Below are 21,091 nucleotides of genomic sequence, written 5' to 3'. Positions count from 1 at the left end.
AAAGATTGTTGCTCATGTGAGAAACTAGTGCAAGACCCAGAGTGGTTAGAAGCAGTTGGTGAAAGCAATGAGGCGTGTGAAGACAGTTTGTCCCTGGAGCAGCAGCTGGGGAAGAGAGGAGAAGACAGCTGCAGCACTGCCCCAGGACATCCCATGTGCCACCCTATTCATTTTAGGGTATCTAACAAGAGTACTCAAACACGGGCATGATACATCCCATATCATCAAAAAGCTCAACCCTCGGTGAGCCTCCAGTGGCCCCAAATGCGGGTGCAACAGGACAGTGCAATGCACTGCAGGGACAGAACTTTTCCCATGGACGCTGCAGTTAACGTGACTTTGTTAATTCACTGCTCAGGATCAGGCCAAAAGGTTGGCTCATTGACCACCTGCCCCTGAGCAGCACCTCTCACCCACTGCTGGTTAACCTCTGCGGCAGCCGTCACAAGGAAAGCAAGAGCAACCCAGACTGAGTTATCCACTGCAGGAACACAATGCTGTTCTCAACTTGCATTACCCAACCCTTGTGCTCTCACAACAGCGTTCTAAGCTATTTTTCAAGTCAGCATTTGCTTTTTGGCTAGCCAATATAACGTTTCCTCTCCCTTCCCCCAGTCGGAGATTTGGCAAAATTGCTTCTTCTGCAAATCCTGCTGCAAATGCTGAACTTTTGCCAGTTAGACAGGGAAAGTCTTGACTAAAAATAAACCATGTTTCAGAAAATAGATCTCCTTCCAGTACAACGAAGTAGTGGATAATGCATGCAAGCAGATCTGCCAGGAGAACATAGCCTCCAGATTTGCATAAGAATCTCCTCAAGCTCAACAGACAGCTCCAACGCCTGTGACTTATCCCATCTTAACAAAAAAAACATGGGAGGAAAAAAAAGGAGAGAAGTAGGGTTGAGGGTGCTGAGATAAATCAACTTTCCACCCGTGGTGGCAGAAAGAGAAGTGCCACCACCACCACTTGCCTGCATCCCCAGTGAACCAAGCTGGTCATAACCCATACGGGAGGGAGAGGATGGTACAGCATTCCCTACATGGTCACTACAGAAGGCGAAAGTTTGTTACCGGAAATTCGCTGCCATTCAGGCATGAGAAGGGAATAACCTGGGATTTTGCCACCTGAGTCACCAGGAGTCTGGGACACTGACTCAGTGCTGGCTCCCCCAGCTCAGACACACCTGCAACAGCTTGCTAGCAAATGGAGGCACTCCTACCTTTGCTGTTCCCCTTTAAAAAGGAAGAGGCCTTTTACACTAGACAATTAATTGAAGAAAAGGAAAGCATAAGGAGAAGGCTGACATGGGAAGCACAAGTAGTGCTCTACTAACCAGCTCTGCTTTCAGCTCCAAAGCAGAGGGCAGGTTTGCTTGCATGCTGTGATAAACCCCAGGAAATACAGGAGAATTAGGTGGAAACAGCTCCACCCTGACTCCTACTCCTCCAGCATGTCTGCAGCACCACCCAGACAGTCCCGGATGAACCAGGTTTTCAAGAAAGATCTCTTTCCATAATGAATCCATTTCACTTTTTCAGGGATCAAGAAAGCTTTATGCAGCAAGTTATGGTTATATCCTTATACAATCAAATGGGCCGTTCAGGCAAACTAAATGCAAGACAATGCCATTTTGATGAGATCCATCAGGGATGGACGTTTGCAGAAGGAGCTTCTTTTGCTTTGTTAGCTCTTAGGGCAAGCTGAAGGTTCGAGCTCGCGTGCCAGGCCAACCCTCCTTGTCCATTAACACTCCCATAGCAGGATCATCCACCCGCTTTTCAGACCTCCCTCGAGCAAGCACAGATGGCAAAATATTCCACTCCAATTCCAGTGGTTGCACACACACACCTCTGATCAGCTGGGAACACAATTCCAGATAATACAATAGTAGACCGCAACCCAGTCCTATATTTTCCCCTCCTCAAAGTAATGCAGAAATTGAAATCGAAGTGCCAACAGACCTGCTAGTAGCACAGCGAGAGGCATCACTGAAAGCATGTTTGGCATCTCAGGGACTTCGACTCAGGCAATGCACTTAGAATGTCAAACAGTTGCAAAGAGAGCAGATTAGATTTTTCATTTGAGCACTGATGCCTTAAAGCAATAACAAACCAAATAACTCAGGCAAAAGGATGCACAGGGCGGCGCAGGGGAGGCACTACTCCACTGCTCCTGAGAACAATCAGTGGCAGAGCAGAGCAGTAATTATCCAGGGAGGAATAAGCTGCTACAGGCTGTTCTTGCCATACATTAAGAAAACAACAGCAGATTTGTTCATGGTTGGATACCCACACGCACACAGCTCCCTCCCACCCCGCTCGGGACGCAGGCGGACGCACGCCACGGGGGAGCTGCCAAAGGCCAGCTGAGCAAGAGGGCGCAGCAGCTACCTGCGCAGCCGCGAGCTCGGCCAGGATTCCCCAGCTGGTGCTCCAGGAAGGAAAAGGCAGTGCCTGTGCTAGCAAGGAGCATGGCCTCCCAGGAGCTGCTCTGCAACGATGCTGTTTTTCAACCTGCTCCTCAGAGGGCTGTCAGCAAGGCTAAATGCAAACCTTATCTTCTGCCTCAGTGTTTTCTCAAAACCTCTGGATGGAAAAAATCACTATTCACTGCAGATCAGTCTGCACCACAGGATCCATTCCACACCCGTCAGGCAACCCCTGCACACATTTCACCCCATGCCACATACAGCCCCTCTTCCCCTTGCCAGGAACACGACAAACATACCTGTTCAGAGCATCAGCATCTCCTATAGCACTGACAAGGAGCCGTAACACGATTCCCATCGGCATATAGGAACTGGCAAATCCTGTAAGCATTACAGAGAATAGTAATTAGTGACATTAATAAGAGCTGGCTGGTGAAAGGGAAGGATGCCAAAGCAATCTCGCGAGAATCAGGAGGGTATTAGATCCCAGCCCTGAACACACTCCTGTCCAGCCCTGGCACCATATCAGAGGTACATGGCATGAGGCTGTCAGGGGACTTCTCCAAAATCACAGAAGGAAGTCAAAGTAAAAGGCAAGATGATGAGTACCAAACCAAGGCTGTTAATCCAGTAAAGCCTCCTCAACAGCCAATGCACTGAAGACAGCATCTATGTGCAGGGGTAGAAAAGAGGCTGGTAAATGGGATCACCTACAATGCCCCTACTGCGTTCCCTGAGATGCTGCTGAAGATCTGCTCCACAGCACCTGTGTGATTTCTTCTGGTTTGCAGAAGAGGCAAATCCCACATGATGTCAGAGCCAGGCTGCTTCCATTTTTTCTTCATCATCATTATAGTTTCATAATACAAATGGCTTTATATTTTCCACTGATTGCTGTATAAAGCTTTTGTACCTTAGTCACACAAAAGACATTTAGCCAGCACTGAGCAAGAGCTGTGATAGAAGTCACCTCTGCGGGCTGCAAAAACACCTCACTTCGGGCATTTGAAGTGCCTGCTGCACGCCAAAGAAAAGACAGCAGAAATGTTTTACTGGAAACAATTCTAAGCAGCCATAAGGAGATGTTTTTGTGATGATACAACTGAACCAAAGGTCACCACATCTAATACAACTTTACTTTTCCCATCCTGTTCATGCAATTGTTTGGGGATAGCAAGGAACATGGTGGATGAGGGACCATCCTCAAACACACTGTAACATAGAGAGGATCTGGAAGCTGAGGGAGGTAAGAAAACAGTGAGACAATGTCTCTAGTCAAAACACCAAACCAGCAAGTGGAAGGTACAGAATCAGCCTGACAATGTCTCATGTACTTCCGGCCAACCGGACCTCATTATGTACTGTGAGAAAACTTACTCATGCAGCACATTGGTTTACCTTGGACTGAGAAAGAGAGACTCACTTGTTTCCCCAGGCTCTGCAGGTGATTCAGAGACCGGTCATTGCCAGCTGGTATTTAAAGAACTGAGAAAAAGTGTAATCCATTCATGGTTCCCCCTCACTCATTTTCCCCTTTCTCCTTTCCCATTATGGAAGGGCTGAAGGCATTTCTAAGGATGAAGATGCTGAAGGCCACAAGACCACAGCACAGACCTTGGACTCCAGCCTCAATCACAAATTTTCCATCACCCTGTTGCTCTACATTAGCCAAAACACAAGAGCTTTTTACTCCTGTTATGTACCTCCAGGAGGGTCTTCTGTTGTTCTTTTGAAGCCATAAATGAACACTGTTCAGCAGTTCTACAAGGGCAGAAATAACAGGACCTGGACAATAATCTTCAGTGGCAGGTTATGTATAAAGGTACAAAAAACAAGGAAATTCATACCTTAATTTTACATGGCTTAAATCTGAAGGGGCTGCTTTAGCTTTGTAGGACTTCATTTGCACTGGCATTGACCCATGCACATGGGGAGAATCAACACGCTGATAACCAGACAACCTTTTCTCCCTTCCTCGTCGGGTTCCTTTTCCCATTAACAACTTTCTCAACGCGATTCCTACTCTTAGACAATGCTGCAGAAACATCACTGGCAAAGTTCAAAGTCCTCACCTCCCAGTACTGCCGAGCAAGGCTAAAAGAGATGCCTGAAGCTTCCTTAAGTGCTGCTGGATTTAATCAAAGCCATATGAAGGTAGCCTGGCTTGCCTTCCCAAAGCAACTGCAGCTCTCAGACAAAGCATTTTGTCCCGCAGCAAACAAATATACTGGAAACAGAGCTGAGTGCCAGGGAATCAGACTGCCCAGCCTCCCCCTTGGTTCCCAAACTTCCTTCTCACAGTGCTCAGCAGAATCACTCATCCCAGGGCTGCTCCTTGCCAAGATACAACCAGGCTCCAGGCAATGCAGAGCATGGACAACACACTCATGACAGCTGAGCTCCTCTGCTGCCTTCCTGCAGCTCCAGCTTGTCCATCAAAATATGCATTTCTCAGTGTCACCACCCCAGTGGACCCTCTCTGTCCTTGGCCAAGACAAGATGACTCATTGCTTGTTGCAGACTGAAGTAGTGCTGCAGAAACATGATAACCTTTTATTTCATCTAATGCAGCAAAGATTCACCAGTTTATAAGCAGGTTATGAAGCAAGGCAGCAGAGGACTGAGTGATGCCAGGTGACTACAAAGGGAGAAGGAAGCATCTCCAGATCAGGAGTGAAGGACACAATAAAAATGATGGAGCAGAGAAATAGGGCAATTCTGCATAGCAGGAATGACCAGAAGTCTGCCATACCAGAAGCAGTAAAAAGTAAAAAGAGAAGGGTGGCATTGGCCAAAAGTGCAGGCACATGACCTTGGAGGACCTGCTAGACCCCAAGTTCGATTATGCAGCTTTGCTAATGCCCCCATCACAAGCAGATACACTCACCATAAAAGAAACCCTACTCTGAAGCCTAAATAGGGAGATTGGTGTTTCCTGACAACTTTGAGAAGTAATTACGTTTTCTCTAAGAGGCTTATGCTAATTTTCTCCCCCCATCCTGTGATGATCTTCCAATATCAGCAATTTCCAGCTCAGACAAACAGCTCTGGCCCCGCACAATCAACATCAAGGCCAAGCGTGCTGCTTTTAGGAGGAAAATGCACGACTCCCTTCACATATGTGATGAGCTCCTCAGACCTCAGCAGGAGAGTGCTGCCACAGCCATGCCAGCTGCCCAGCCACCAGGCCCTGAGAAGTCATCCTCAACGTGATAACATACTTGCAACAAGCACATAATACAATGTCTTTTCAGCCTGAGATGGGTCAGATAAAGGTTTATAACAAGTCAGGAAGATAGACCTATCCCCAGCCTTAGGGCTAGAGGAGAACAGCAGAGCAGAACTTGTCCCTCCCAGAGAGGCACTAACACATCAGGCCCTGATCTGCTGTATATTTAAGCAGAGAAATCATAGAAAGACAGAGTGATTTGGGTTGGAAGGGACCTCTTAAAATAATATAGTCCAACCTGCTGCCATGGGCAGGGACACCTTCCACCAGACCAGGTTGCTCAAAGCTCCATCCAACCTGTCCTTGAATGCTTCCAAAGATGGGGCACCTACAACTTCTGGGGGCAACATGTTCCAGTGCCTCACTACCCTCATCACAGAAAACTTCTCCCTTGTATTCAACCTAATATTCTCCTTGATACATTCAGCAGAAAGTTTTATTTAAAAGCTGAGCTCAAAGTCCTCCCAGAGGGAAACTTCCCCTGGATTAACTGGGAAGCCAAACTCTTGCAGCATGGACACGAAGCCACCAGTCAGCAGTGCCCCACAAAGGACTCTACCAACACTGTAGCCTCCCAGAAATATTAACGCACTTGGCAATCCTTACCACCCTTTTACATGGAAGGAAACTGAAGTAGAAGCAGGACGTGTTCTACCAGGGGCTACACAGCGGCCCTTCAGCAAGCCATCCCCACTCCCACATGACCATCAGCTTATCTGATCCAAAACTACCCTCTGCTGCCACAACAGACAGTCCTGCCTTTTCCCTCCTCCCCCTTCTACACATCCCAGTCATCTCTACACTTGAGGTAGCAACCACCATTTGCTTGATCCAGCTGAAAGCCATCCCAGAAAAAAAGAAAATAAAGGGGAAGAATTTCTGGCAGAAGAACAGCCTGAAATCAGCTAAAGCTGATGAGAAGCATGACCTCAGAAAGATGGCACAGTGGTACATGTGGAAACCTAGATGAGGCTTCAACCCATCATATCTTTGTCTTTGCACAGGGCTAAGTCATGTAAAATCAGTTTAACAGCTCCATTCACTGCTGAGCATGCTCAGTCACTCACTTTTCTAAAGACCCCTCCAAAACAGCCCGGTGATTTGCTCTCTGAGGTCTCCAAACTAGGCTGATGCACCCAAACAGCAACACACCACAGCTATGCAAGCCTTGCAGCTTACCAAGGCACAGTGGTAAAACAAAATTCCTCCAAGAGGTTTGGGGATATTTTCGGGGGGGGAGGGGTGTTTTGTCACAGCTGAAGGGTGTTCTCAAATGGTTTCCAGGAGCAGAGGAGCAAGGACAAGCATATGCAAAGGATCTAGCAAAAGCTCTTAAGCAAAGCAGACAGCAGGAAGCTGAAAATAAATATGCAAAGCCCTTTGCAGCACCAAAGTTCAAATCCATCTGGATAGTTCTAAGGCTGTTGCAGCAGCCCATAGAGGGGATTTTCCAATTCCTTGAAGAGAAACCCTGGAAAATAAAGATGGAAAAGTAGATTCACAGGCTCAAACTCTAAGCCAGATCTTCATCCCGACATGTGACCACCTTTAACAGCACCAGGAATGCAGAGGGAGGAGCACAACACAGCCCTGCATGGTCCCCACAGGCTGGCTTGTCTCCAGCATCTGGAAGCCTGAGCCCCCTCCACCCCCATCCCGCTCTGCCTCTGGCACAGGTGTGGATGGAGGGGTTGCAGCAGACGCAGGTGCAGCTCAGGGTATCTATCAGAGGACCTGCCAGCACAAGCCTTCACATCCCAGCCAGTCACCTCGCCTCCAAAACCATCAAGGGGTACAGTCCCCACCTAAAAAGTACAGGTCACAAAGCTGCACTGAGTGGAGGGAGACGATCCATCAATGTGTCCAGAGGTCCCATCCAAGCATCTCAGCAGCAGTCTGATGGAGCTCCCCACCACTAGCTCCTTACAGAGGGGAAGGAGGCAGAGCTAATCCTGCCTTGTTTTTCTGAGTTACACAGCATTAGTCACACAGGCTCCTACCCCAGGGCCCCCAGGCAAGCCTTGCCTTCGATGGTTGCTGTGTGCTCCCACTGAAACCACCAACTCTGCCAGCTCTCAACACGAACAGACAAGCACAGTTCAAAAACTCACATTCGAGCCTCCTTTAAACACCTTTCACAGAAATACCCAGAGTTGCCCCTCTACTTAACACAGCTCTTTTTTTCCCCCACCAGAAAAAGCACCAAGTTAGTAAAATTGAGTTTCCATGGGACTAAAATCAATTAACCAGCTACACGTGTCCAACTGACCCGTTGCCAGTTTTCCGGACAACTGTTACCACGCAGACCACATGCACACCCCCAGAATATCCCAAAGCATCCTTAAGAAAATCATGGACTTTGTAATAAAGCTCAAGCTTTCATCTCTGCAGAAATTCATCTTAGTAAAAAAAAAAAAAAAAAAAAAAAAAAGCAAACCACAACAGATCAATTCAGGTCTATTTTTACCGAGAAGAGCTTCAGAAGTCAGCTGCAGCTTGGTGTAACCACAGAGCTGATGTGAGACAGGACACAAGAGCCATCACGCCACATGTCCAGCATTTATGCTGGGGACCTTCCAGTTGCCTGCATGCCACCTCCCAGCAGCAGGGACTTGGGGCAGAGCACGGCTCCTCAGCTTGCAGAGAGAAGCAGCTCATTGCACTCACCAAGACACCAGTGACCACTGATAACAGAGGGAAGCAATGCCCACACCTGTTTCTAAGTGGAGACGAGCTGCCAAAGCAATCAAGCAAGCCGAGCCCTTCAGCTGCACCTCCACAAAGGTCTCGTGGCCCATGCCACAGCTCTGCCTTCCCCACCGGCTTTGCAGCACCAGCAGGAATCGCTCTGAAACGCAGTTTTGCAAGCAGATGCCTGCAGCGGAAGCAGCCTCCAGTGCACAGCCTCTCTGCTCATTTTAATGCAATTTCTTGAAATCAAACAAGAACAGCTAAATTCATCCCCTCTGAGCTCCAGCAGGATACTGGCTACCCCAATCTTTTCATTTCAGTCTGCCACTTCCAGCGGTTGGAGAATAGGGAATAGAAACATTGAGCCACAAACTAAAGACCACGGATGCACTTCCCAGGGACAATTACCCCTCCTGCCCAGCCTCTCTGGGGATGGACCCCTCTGTCCATTCAGCTGTCCCCATGTCAGATCCAGCACCCTGCCAGAGGTGATGTGCAGTCTCCCAAGGACTGATCTGCTTGGCTATGCCACAGGAAGACATCAGTGGAGATCCAGCTGGCATCCATGCCCAAGGCAGGAAAGCAGTAAGGGAAGAGATCCCTGTAAAATCCAGACAAAAGTCTTGAAAAACAGTTTCCTTGGACACACTGGAGGCTGCCAACAGTCCACTGCCAAAGAGGGGCAGAGACACCTGCCCCTTCTCTCTCCTGTTCCCTCCAGTCTGCTGGAAGGAAAAGCTCTGGCTGCCATGAAGCCTCTGCCTGCCATCAGACTGAGTGCTGGCACAGAAGAGGGCAAGATGACAACGACTTCCATCCAGACCTTCAGATGTTAAAAGCATGACGGGGGCAACGCTACAGGAAAGAAAACTCCCTGAGTTCTCACGAGTCTGTAAAGAGCCAGAATAGCTGAAGGGATTTATAGACCAAGCTTAAAAGCACACACACTCTTGCTCAGCTGAGTCCACCCCTTGTATTGACACATGTATGGTGCAATTTTTTCCACAGAAACTGGATTACAGCACCCTACTTTAGGAGGTGACTAATCACAATTTAAACACATCAACTGGAAACAAGTCCAGCCCCTTCAGTGGTTAAGGTCTTGTAACGCTTATTTGGTTTTCTCAGCTATATGTTACATATGCCCCCTTCCCACTCCAAATTCAACTTCAAATTCCACCTGCTGTACCTCATGGCATCTTTCTCTCACAGCATGGGAGACCGTGAGCAGACTCCAGCCACATCTTTTCAGCACACAGACGTATCAAAGCACAGCCATCGGGTCACCACTGCCAAGCCTGCTGTGGGATTTACAACTTAAGTTCAAGGCAGGCAGAAGGACCATGTATCAGGCTCTGCTCAGCCTCCAGTCATTTAGAGCATCTCTGGGGGTCAAGTGATGGTCCTACCAGCCCTTTATCCAAGGGAGCCGAGTGGCGGGTGTCTGTCCACCATAGCTACCACCATCAGTCTGGTCAGTTCTGGAGCAAACCTGATGGGAAGGCAGCCGTAGCTCAAAAATACATTGGGAAAGAAAAAATCCAGTGTCAGGCCACCTAGACTGTGGCAGCAACAAAGTGGCTCAACTGTGCACCTAGGCCACAAGAGCTGTCAAACAAATCAATGCCTTGCAGGTCAGATACAGGTTTCCCTGTGAAACTCACGCAGCAAGTCAGGGAACAAAGCAAATAGTGAGGCTTTGAAATAATTTCAGTAACTTTATCTGCTTAACATCATAAGCAGCAGCAACAGCACAGGTAACACTTCTGACCCACTTCGTTACCACCAGAGGATCCTTCCTGCTAAGTTCCCCCCAGTCATATATCAACACTCTCATGATCACTTTTGACTCATGGAACTGAAGGGGGAGGGATGAGAGATACTGTAAGAACAAGACACCACAGAGACAATTTTTCAAGAAACTGAACTTCTAAATATGCTGGTCATTTTCTTACCTGCTCCTTCATCTACTCTGTATTGAAACGTTTGACAAGACACACAACTCACTATCAGTGCAACCTTGCTCCACTCAAGCCCAAATCACACGTCAGAGCTTTAAAAGGAGACACTCAAAAATTTTAACTTGGGGTGAGAAAACTAAATAATAAAGTAATAAACTAAACTAAGTAATAAACTAAAACTTGTGTAGTCAGCTATGATGCAAACAGGAGAAAATTTTTTTTTTAAAGCAACTGCAGTAGCTCAGACTGATACTGTATTCCCCCAACATCCTACCACCGTGGTGGTGAGTGGCAGATGTGGCTCTCACATGCATAACCCTCACTGATTAATGAACAAAACCGAGGGCAAGGGGAGGCAGGAGATTTAAAAACTCAAGACAACCTGCTTTTGATCCTGATTTCTGGTGAGTGAATTGGCCCACAGCATGTGCATGAAGACGGTAGGCATGTCTGCACAGCTGCTGCAAAGAGAAGTAAGAGATGCAGGAGCAGGCTGCAGACTTAGGCTGGCTGTCCCAGCTGCTGCTAGGTCACCAGCAAAGCATGCACCTCACTTTGCTTAATGAGCCACTCTCCCCCACACCTCTTACAGCAGGAGGCACCGGCAAACTCCTGAATACACCAACAAACAAGCATTTTGAGCAAGCAGGCTTTAATTCTGCTGTCAGGATGCCAGCAGGGACCCAAGTCCTAACTAAGGAGATCAGCTGTGTACTGATGGACACTCAGGCAAAGCTGGGGTGATGGGGGCACGTGAGGGCCTGAGCACCCCCAGCACCTGCTTCCTCTTCATGGACCTTTTTTCCCTCGCCTTGGACTGATCACAAGTAGTTTCCCACAATGAAAATCCTTCACTGAGCTCCAGAAGATGAGACAAGTGATTTGTTTGCTTGAATTTTGGGGTACCAGAGGCACTGGGGCTCACTGGCACCATGAGCTCCCACCCTGCTGGACGCAACTGCTCGGCTGCTGCCTGCAGCACAGGAAGTTTCTCTGCAGAAAGCAGAGAATGGTGCTGGCTCCTGTGTTTGATTTCCAGGATCCAAGCCACAAGGAGAGCTAAAAATACCCCAATTAACCATTCCTTTTCAACACAAGACTTGATGACAATGCCACAAACGTATTGTACAACTGCAATCAGGAAGATGTGATCTGCAAATCTAACTAAGAAAAGTGAAAAATCAGAAAAAAATTATTTCAGAAAGAAATCAAACTGAGAAAACAGCTGGCCAGGACAGTAAGCTCTGAATTCAAGTATGGACCACATCGCCAAAAATGTAGAGAAGCTTGTGCTACTTGCAATTGTGGTGGCTGGCTCTGAGGTGCTTGCAAGCTTTCTGGTGTGACACACACAGGGTATATAATTTCTGTTCTGCACTGATTATACAAAGAGAGCTCGTTCTGGCTATAGCCCATGCAAGCTGTCTCCTGGATCAGCTGGCTGCTTAGCATGGTGCCATCATGCATGTCAAGAGTTAAGCAGGAAACTTTTATTCCCGGTAAAACCCGTTGCAAAGAGACAGCTATGCTCTGGAGCTAAGGATTTCCTCACATGAAGATTTAGTAGCAAATATTTTATCACTGCCCAGTCTTTGCAGTGACATGTAGACTTTCAACATCGTCTGTGGGTAATACTGGAGTACATTACTCACAGCAGTGCACCCAGGAGAACCAGCAAATCCTCTCTGAGCCCGAGCGTCAGCTTTACCCTGGAATTACATTTATCTCTCTGGCACTAGGCTCTCATTAATGGAATTACCAGGCAGGCTGCTTCAGACTTAACACTTGAGAGAGGCAGGCTGGGATGGCTCCACTCCAGCCTCAGCCCGCAAAGCCGGCACTGTTTCTCTATCCTCCAGCGAGCTGCTGCCCGAACGAGCCCGACCCCGTGACGAGAGCCAGGGAAACAAAAGGAACAACTCCGAACTGTCCAGGGCAATCAATATCTTTCTAGGAACATCCAGGCTTCTTGCCAGCTTTCTTCCAACCCTGATTTAGCTCTTCTGCAGTGCAAGGGGGATGGCACACGCAGGAGCAACCCGGCGGGATGCGGAGCCGGCAAGCATGGCTGGCACTCGAGCAGATACTTACAGGGGACAATCTACAACGGTCCCTCTACAAATACCTCAGGCTGAGGGTGCCAAAGCAAACCCACAGCTACGGAGAGCACCCACCCAGCTTGAAAATCAGAGCAAGCACTCCAGTCCGAATACTTGCTTCAGAAATACCCACTGCTACTTCAAGTGGGGAGGAGTAAGGTAGCAAACCAGCCGAGATTGCTACCCTCAGCACACGAGAGTATCTTGCACATTCTAGAAATCTGCCTTCCACCACAGCAGCTCTTGCAGTGCCATGCTGAGCAATCTGCAGCGTGGCATGAACCAGCCTCTTAAAGAACCCCTGCACTACCCAGTAAAACGGACAACTGGGAGGTCCCAGGCTGCCGAAAACCAAAGAGGATGCAGCAAGCAACCCTACCACAAAGCTGCATGGATAGCTCTGCAACTTCAGCATCTGTGGGGGCTGTTCTTCACACAGAGCAGCTGTAGGCTTCTTTAGGTGGTATATTCCGAGCCACCTGCAAGAGTACTTCTCTAATCTCAGTGTGGAGGGAGCACAAGGAGAAAACAGAGATCCACCAAAACGTGAACAATGCTTGCCCAGCACTGTTCAAGAGCACAGCTCTGCCAGAGCAAGTGGAAGATAGAAAGGGGAAAGCAAGGACAAAGTTTATTTGCAGAGCATAGACATGTCCTTCCAACAGCTTGAGCTGTGGGAGCTGAACTACTCTCCCCTGTAATTAAAATGAAGGAGAGGAAAGCACAGGACTTACTCCAGCGTGACTGTGAAGGACTGAAAAGCTTTGAGTTTCAAAGTCCACCTTAACACACATTCTTTGGTGAGATTTTAATTCTAAAGAACAGGAGAAAAGAGGTTTTGCTGTGGGAAAAGCTGCTGTACAACCCTGTTGTTAAACCAAACAAGGCACAAATGAGGGAGGGCTGTGGCTGGGGTTGATGAAGCAAGGCTGAAGACCGGCCTCTGTTCCCCCTGCCCCTGCATTTGCTCTGCCAGGAGCTCCCAGCAACACGATTCAGAGGCAGACTGCCCCGTGACAGGAAAAACACATGTAACACCCAGGCGGTGAAACCTCACATCTGAGAGCATCTATGCAAAACACAGCCTGAAACATATTTTCCAGCTCCACAGAGTCAGCTTGATACTTAGCAAAGCCAAGCTGGTGAAACGCTGTCATGTGTGTTGAAGGTGAGATTCCTCAGCAGGAGATACTCTCAAGCATCTCCTTGTTTTCTCCACATCAGGAAAAAGAAAAAAAAAAAAAATAAAAAGAGAAGCCTAGGGTAAGATTATGGGGTTCTGCTGCTCAGGGTGATGTAAGAGAGACAAGAGGACATAAGAAAAAAGAAAATTACACAAGTGCAATGCTCTCCAGCGTGTCACCCAGGGGAATAGCTAAGAAAACTACTTTCTTTTCAAAAAACCCAGTAAGGATAAGGAGCCATCAGAATTATGAGTCAAGCTCTAAGATAAGAAATCATACTGCTGGATGGGTGCGGCTGCCTGCTTGTTTGGTCGCTGTTGGGTTTTTTCTTAAAGATAAACATGTCTTTCAGAACATGTTTGTTGGCCAATCTTCTCTCTGATGAAAAAAAAAAACCAAAAAAAAACCCAGAAGGAAGCTCACAACCGTGAAAACGATAAATGAAAGGCAGGAGAGTTTCCAAAGAGCTCTGAGGTCGTGCTTCACAGGCCCTTCAAAGTAAGACGCAACATGTCAAAAAGAACAAAAGAGGGGTAAATTTAAAATTCCAAGTATTTCAATAAAATGTCATTCAGAGAAGCTATTAAGCAAATTCTGCAAGAAGAAGACCCCATTCACAGAGCCCGAAACCTGTCAAGTAAAATATATAATGTTTTGCACCTATTTAATTTTCAAAGCTGTTGATATATAGAAGTATTTAATCAGAAATTCATAGTCTGGGGGAGGATAGCTCAGCAAATGCATCCCAAAAAAGTAACTTGTATATCAGAGGCAGAACTAAGGCAAATCCCTTAGGAAGGCTGTAAAATTGAGCACAGAATGGTTTTGAATCCAACAGAACAATGGCTTGAACACGGCCAAGGTAGAAGTAGAAAAGTACTGCAGGAAAGCAAAGCGTAAAGCACCCAGGAACTCGATGGAGCAAAAAGCCACAGCAAGTCCCATCACTCTCACCAAATTCCCTGCTGGCTCAGTGAATTGCAGTGACCTGGTGACCTGGATGACTCCCTGCAACCCGGCCTGCTCAGCCCAGGACACTGCTGCTCTCCTCATAGCTAGGTGTTAAGCAGCCCCCACGGAGGTTATACAACAAGGTTATTTTGTAACCGCTTTGGTTCAGAAAGTATTTTGCACTGGCCATCAATGCTTTTTGGGTTTTGTCTTGTCTTACTCAAGAACACCAGAGGGGAAGTGACTGAGCACAAGGCAAGACATTTACCAGAACGACAGGTTTTTAACTAAGCCTGGATATCGCTGCTGCTGAACACAGCTTTAATTAAATATGGCAAGCCCATCAATAGCTTCATCTTCCTCAGCCTAGAGCTCACAAGAGAAATGAACTGATGCTCTCACCTGCTTTGCTATGCACCTCTTGATTGGCAGCACTCCTTTTCCCACATCCAAACCGGGCACCAAACTCCCATCTGGTCAATGCAGCTTCCCAGAAGACTCCAGTACATGCCCTCATCTGCCATTTCGGCAGGCACCTGAAGTTCCCTTCTCCAGAGCCGGCATCTCCCTCCTTGTCCAGCAAGGAAACTGTTGCCTTTAACTCTACTCCAGCTGGAGCACAAGAGCAAACGGAACCATTTCTTGAGGGAAAAGACCTCACGATTCACCACGGTGCCAGATTTCACTTTCTGTGGGTGTTGTTTTCAAAGGAGACATTGCAAGGCAAGGCGGGGAGAACCAACCGCCCGCAGCAGGTTCGCTCATCCAGACACTTGGGCATCCCCAGCTGCCCCAGCCACGCACAGGGACCCAGCCCGGATGTCCCAGCATAGACGGCAGCAGGGATTTGGGCAGCAGGTATCTGGGGGCTCCCTGGGCTGCCCAGCCAGGCCGAGTGTTACCCCGAGTCCCCGCGGGGCGCAGGGGGTGGTGCGGGCTCTGTGCCCCGGGGGCCGTGAGGAGCTGCCGGGTAGGCGAAGCCTCCCCGAACAGTAACCGGGGTCACCCGGGCAGCTCCTGCGCCCTTCATCAGCTGGGGGGCTCGATATTTTGTGGGGGTTTTTTTGTTGTTTGGTTGTTTCCTTCTGTTTTGACCTCAACGCAGCCCCGCCGCGACTCAAAGGACCAGCCCAGGCCCCTGGAAGAGGCTCTGCCGGTTGTTCAGCCCCCCGCTCCGACCTCCACACGCACCGCCGCCCTACACACACACACACACACAGAGCCCTACGCATCCTGCCCCCCAACACACAGCCCTTCGCAGCCTCACACCATTACCATTCCCATTCCCATTCCCGTTCCCATTCGCATCTCGCTCCCACTCCCGCCCTGTTCCCGCTCCCGCTCCAGGTCTCACCGCGGGGCGCATCCTCCTCTCCCGGCGCGCGCCCAGCCCGGCCCGCCGCCGAGCCCCGGCCGTCGCGCTCCCGCGCAGGCGCACTGGGAGCTCGGACCGGGACGTGTAACGGCCGGCTGTACACGGCATCTCGCGAGAAGTGACTATACAGGCTCTGAGCAAAATCATCAGCAGCGCGGGGAATTAGCTCAAATGGTAGAGCGCTCGCTTAGCATGCGAGAGGTAGCGGGATCGATGCCCGCATTCTCCAGCTAATTTTCCTGCCCTCTGTTGCCAGCCTACAACCGGCTTCTTTTGTACGCCAGAGCGTTGCTGGTTTTGCCTTTTGAAATTCTTTATATTTTTATTCGCTTCCTTAACATTCTTAAAGACCATAAAATCACAGAATATGCCGAGTTGGAAGGGACCCACAAGGATCTTCGAATCCGACTCCTGGCCTTGCACAGGACACCCCAAGTGTCATATGATGTGTCCGAGAGCATTGTCCAAACACTTCTAGAACTCTGTCAGGCTTGGTGCTGTGACCACTTCCCTGGGGAGCCTGTTCCAGTGCCCAGACACCCTCTGGGTGAAGAAGCTCTTTCTAATCCCCAACCTAAACCTGCCCTGATACAGGTTCAGGCCATTCCCTCGGGTTCTGTCACTCTCACCAGAGAGGAGATCAGTGTCTGCCCTGCTCTTTCCCTCATGAGAAAGTTGTAGCTGCAATGAGGTCTCCCCTCGGTCTCCTCCAGGCTCAGCAGACTGAGTGACCTCAGCTGCTCCTGGTGTGGCTACACAGATGCATTTGCCTATCCCGTGCCTAAGGCAGGCAGAACACTGTCTGTGTATTCCTGGCACTGCAAGAGGGTCTTTTGTTTCCTTATTGAATATTGGACAAGGCCACAAGAGTGAGCAGCACCCACTGTGTCCAGTTTTTCCCTCACAGCTCTGGCCCCAGCCCTCCCCTTCTCATCCCACCCGAGAGCAGGAAAGCTTTTAGAGATCCCTTCTCCTGGGGGCCTCTGGTAGAGCCAAAACACTCGTTTGCTTTCAGTAAATTTAAGAAGGAACCAAAATACCTCAAGGAGTCATTGATGTAGGTGCCATTTACAAAAAAAAAGGTCAAGGCTTTGCTCCCTGAATTTATCCAGGTGCAAGGTTCAAGCAAATGCTTCACGTTCTGCTCCTATTCTACTGCAACAAGCCACAAGGAATAACCAAAAGCTTAAAAAAAAAAAGAGAAGCCGTTTTTAAGAACTGAAGGTGTATCATGGAAAAAAACCAACCCCACAGGATTACACACAGTTGGCATTTCAATGCCAGTCACAAACTGAACTGGGAACCAAGGGGGGAAAACAATTCTGAGCACTTTCCTCTGTTACATGCAAGAGGAAATGACCTTTCTGGCAAATTTCAATGACAAAGAATGAAATTCAGCTTTCAAGCTGCTCACAGGCCCCAGCTTACACCTGAGGAGACTGCAAAATATCCCACCCCCAAACCTATGCAGTTAATTAATTCCAAAAGTCCAAGGAAGAACTGGATTGAAGAGAGGATGCAGTGGCTTTTTTATGGCACAAGTTTTATGGGGAGCAGCTGAGGGAACTGGAGTTGTTTAGCCTGGAGAAAAGGAATCTCAGGAGACCCTATCACTGTCTACAACTACCTGAAAGGAGTTTTAGTGAGGTGAGGGTGTCTCTTCTCACAGGTGACAAGTTACAGGATGAGAGGAAATGGCCTCAAGTTGTGACATGGGAGGTTTAGATTGGATATTAGGAAAAAATTCTTCTCTGAAAGGATGGTCAGGCATTGGAACAGGCTGCCCAGGTAAGTGTTGGAATCACCATCCCTGGAAGTGTTCAAAAGACATGTGGATGTGGCCCTCTGGGCTATGGTTTAGTGATGAACACGGTGGTGCTGGGTTAATGGATGGACACGATGATTTTGAGGTCTTTTCCAACATTTGTGACTCTAGAATACAAAGTGATTTTTTGGGCACAAATATCCATGAATTCCCTCAGGTGCTCTCATGGAGACTAGAGAGAGATGTCTCTACTGACAGAGAACATCTACTATTCCTTTCTGCAAAAAGGCAATGGTAACATGCAAACTGAAGTCTGAAAAACAAGTGAGTGTATGGTTGTTGGGGTTCTTTTAGCTTTCAGATTTCATCCTTGCCTTTTAAAGCTGATTTATACTCACGCTTCTGAGTCTTGTACAAACTCATGAAATAACCAGCTGTCCCTACAGTGCTCTTCAAAATTTCAGCAAATTATTCAAGTCCTCCTATGCAGCAGGATTTAACAGGAAAGTGAAATCCATTGCAGTCTCCTATTTCATCAGCTGCTACACAGCTGGCATGAAGAGACTGTGTTATGAAATACGTTTGTGTCTCTGGTCTGGTCCTCTCATTTTCCCCTCTAGCTGTGACCCCATCTCAACCCTCAACCCCTGCAATTTCTTGGTGACCACGGGCAACTTCGGGACGATGGAAAACCAGAGGACCGTAAGTCTGGTCAAACTGATGCTGCATCGCCCTCTGCAGACGGGCAGGCAAAGACTGCCGCAGGCTGAGGCAGAAGATGAAGAAGAAAAGCAGGGCTATGAGAAAAATTCCTCTGACAGTACTTTTCCTGCAGGTGTGTTGGTTGATATCTGGAAAGTTCCTTTTTCTTGGGCTCCAATTTCGCTGGACCCACGGTGAAAGACTGTATCCACAGGGATAAAATATTACACATATACTCACAGCACTATTTCATTACAAAGCTCCCCACTCCCCCCAAAAACAAAACCAGTGCAAAATGGAGAGAACAGCTTTTCTTTTACAAGAACAAGGCGACCACATCAGAACAGCAAGAATTTCCTCCCTAATGGTTTTCTTGTGTGAATCTATAATGAGCTGCCACAGTATGGAACATCCATATGCGCGTGTGCACACATGCAAGTCAGGGTGAGCAATTGCCTGTATTTGCTGAAAAACCCAAACCTTGCTCAGCCACCTCACTACCAGCATCTGTTTATTGACCTCCTTTTATTTTTTTTTTTAGCTCCTGAGGCATCAGTTAAGCCAGTGTCAGGTTCTCCACTCTAGCTCCACAGATACTTCGCTCCCCAGTGCTTAATCAGCCCACTGACTCTTCAGGAATGACCCAAGTTTTGCATTTCCTCACTCTACAAAGACTTACTTCAAGCTTGCACACAGGCTCAAGGAACAAATGGCTTCCAGCAATGGATCGAGTAGGATATAAACAAATCACTCAGCGCAACAAATGGAGCTGGGCACATGCTTGCAACTCGCTGTTTTGATCTCCACAGAATTTATGGAATGAATTTTCTGGTAGGGATCACATAGCCAAGTTAGCAAAAGATCTACCACTACTCTAAGAAGTTTATTGTCTTTAATTATAATTAAGTATATGCACAGAGGCATCATGAGAGCAGAGAGGACAGAACAGGAGACTGCTAGAAGGGGAAAAAGTGGAGTTTTCAGCTTACACTAATGGCCTTAATTTAAGTATTCCTTTGTAAGTTTGATCTACGGTTATGTGTGTAATTTTAGTTTTAAAATAAAGTAATCTTAAATGTAGAGACACATCTCAACTTCCTCAGATGCCAGGACACAAGACCTACACTTCATGTGCTCATGCCAGCTGTGCCCAAAGGCAGCAGGGGCAAGACAGGCATCACCATGCTCTCCCTCCCTGCTACAAAGACCAAAAGAGGGGGAGGATCTTAAAAAAGAGGAGATACATTTGAATGAACTCAGGAAGGATAATGGGAAACTGTGATAAAGAAGGGAACACAGGGCAGATGTTACTGCCAGCCTCCTCAAGGAATCTTCAAGGAATCAGCCTGAGTCTGTACAAATAACCAAATGGACATGCCTTCCATCGGGAGTCTTCCACTGTTTCCATGGCAAGACATACACAGATATTTCTCACTGGTGTTTGCTATTGGCTTTATCAGCCCCATTTTGCATCATTTCCTCTGGATTTGTGTGTATCTCAATGAGCAGGATGGCCTGGTCCTGCTTGCTGGGGAAGGGCAATAGATTTTTCCTGAGATGCCTTTTGTTGTCCCAACAGTGAGGGCAGCCAGAGAGATGACAGGGAGTTAGAAGCACACAACTTTTTGGCATGGCTATTTGGCCTGTAAATCTAATATTTCTCCAGCACAGACCAGAATGCATTGGGTGCTTTGCCCAGGACAGGAGGTCAACAGAAGATCCACGTGACATGAACTTCTCTGAAACCTCTAATGTTAAACACTAGACTTTGTCCTTTAGAGACTCCCGATATGTGCAGCCAAGCAGGAACCAAGAGCAGAGAGATGCCAGCGGTGGCTGGATAGGAAATGACACCTTTGCTGTTGGGCTGAATTACAGGCATCTGACTTCAAATTGCCTGGTTGACCAGAGGATCTCCTGCCAGCATTAACTTTCTTCCTAACACTAGTGGTCTTCCTGAAAGCATTGTGTCAAGCAAGAAGGGCAGAGACATCCTTCAGCAGCCACAGCATCCCATCCGTTTCCCTGCCAGGGAGCATCCTAGCAAGTACCAAAGCTGGGAGGGAGCTTGGGCCATCCCCAAGCTCTTGCCTGTGGTTTAGCAAGTTTCAGGTCAGACCCAGAAGCACAAGGACTGTTCTAGCAAACTCTATGTGAATGACCCTGTTTTCCTGAGAGGCAATGCGGAAGAAGTGCACTCTCTGGCTTTCAATTCTCTTCTGGGCACTGAGGAAGGTGGGTTTTAGCTCAATGAGCTCTCTTGGTGATTGGTTCCCATCTCCTCCAGAAGAAGGACAACAAAAGCAGCTGGGGGGAAAACCTCTAGTGTTTCTCCCATGGCTGAACAAAGGCTCTGTTTCTCTCATTCTGCCACCATCTCTGTCAGCATCTGCAGCCACAGGAGGGAAAAGTAGATCTGGTCTTCTGCTTCTGGATCATTTGCAGGCTATTGAAACATTAATTCATCTTCACACCATTGAGAATGGGGGAAGAAAGCAGGTTTCTTCAACCCAAAACTACTGTGTGATGCAGCTTGAGTGATGGCAGGGTTTTCCTTGAGGAGGAGAAGAGCTAGTGGGAATTTGGGAGGAGAAGGCGTGGGAGTGGGGTCCATGCTTGCTGCTGAGGGGCAGTTTTAGGGAGACACAACCAGGGCTGTGCCCAAGGGACCCTTCCAGGCAGTGTGAGCATTCAGCTCGTGCA

General features: G+C 48.1%; 1 protein-coding gene and 1 non-coding gene across 8 annotated transcripts in view; one reads left to right on the top strand and one right to left on the bottom strand.

Moving 5' to 3' along the window:
* LOC125327829 (USP6 N-terminal-like protein) overlaps positions 1–15,985 on the bottom strand; it is an 80,895-nt gene extending 64,910 nt beyond the window's left edge. For 4 of the 7 annotated variants that reach the window (XM_048307773.1, XM_048307774.1, XM_048307770.1 and 1 more), the window contains exons 1-2: positions 8,374–8,463; positions 2,731–2,812 (exon numbers count right to left, since the gene is read on the bottom strand). The gene's annotated coding sequence lies outside the window, so the exon portion shown is untranslated. Of the gene's footprint in view, positions 1–2,730; positions 2,813–8,373; positions 8,464–14,948; positions 15,211–15,900 lie in introns of those variants that run through there. The other 3 variants (XM_048307771.1, XM_048307772.1, XM_048307775.1) reach the window with 3 other exon arrangements.
* A 92-nt stretch (positions 15,986–16,077) lies between these two features.
* TRNAA-AGC lies at positions 16,078–16,150 on the top strand. The gene has a single exon. It is a non-coding gene; the product is annotated as a tRNA-Ala (tRNA).
* Positions 16,151–21,091: the final 4,941 nt, after the last annotated feature.

This window comes from Corvus hawaiiensis, chromosome 6, assembly GCF_020740725.1.
Source record: "Corvus hawaiiensis isolate bCorHaw1 chromosome 6, bCorHaw1.pri.cur, whole genome shotgun sequence".
NCBI classification, from domain to species: domain Eukaryota; kingdom Metazoa; phylum Chordata; class Aves; order Passeriformes; family Corvidae; genus Corvus; species Corvus hawaiiensis.
Note: the sequence above shows the minus strand (reverse complement) of the source record. Positions and strands in the feature narration are given on the sequence as shown.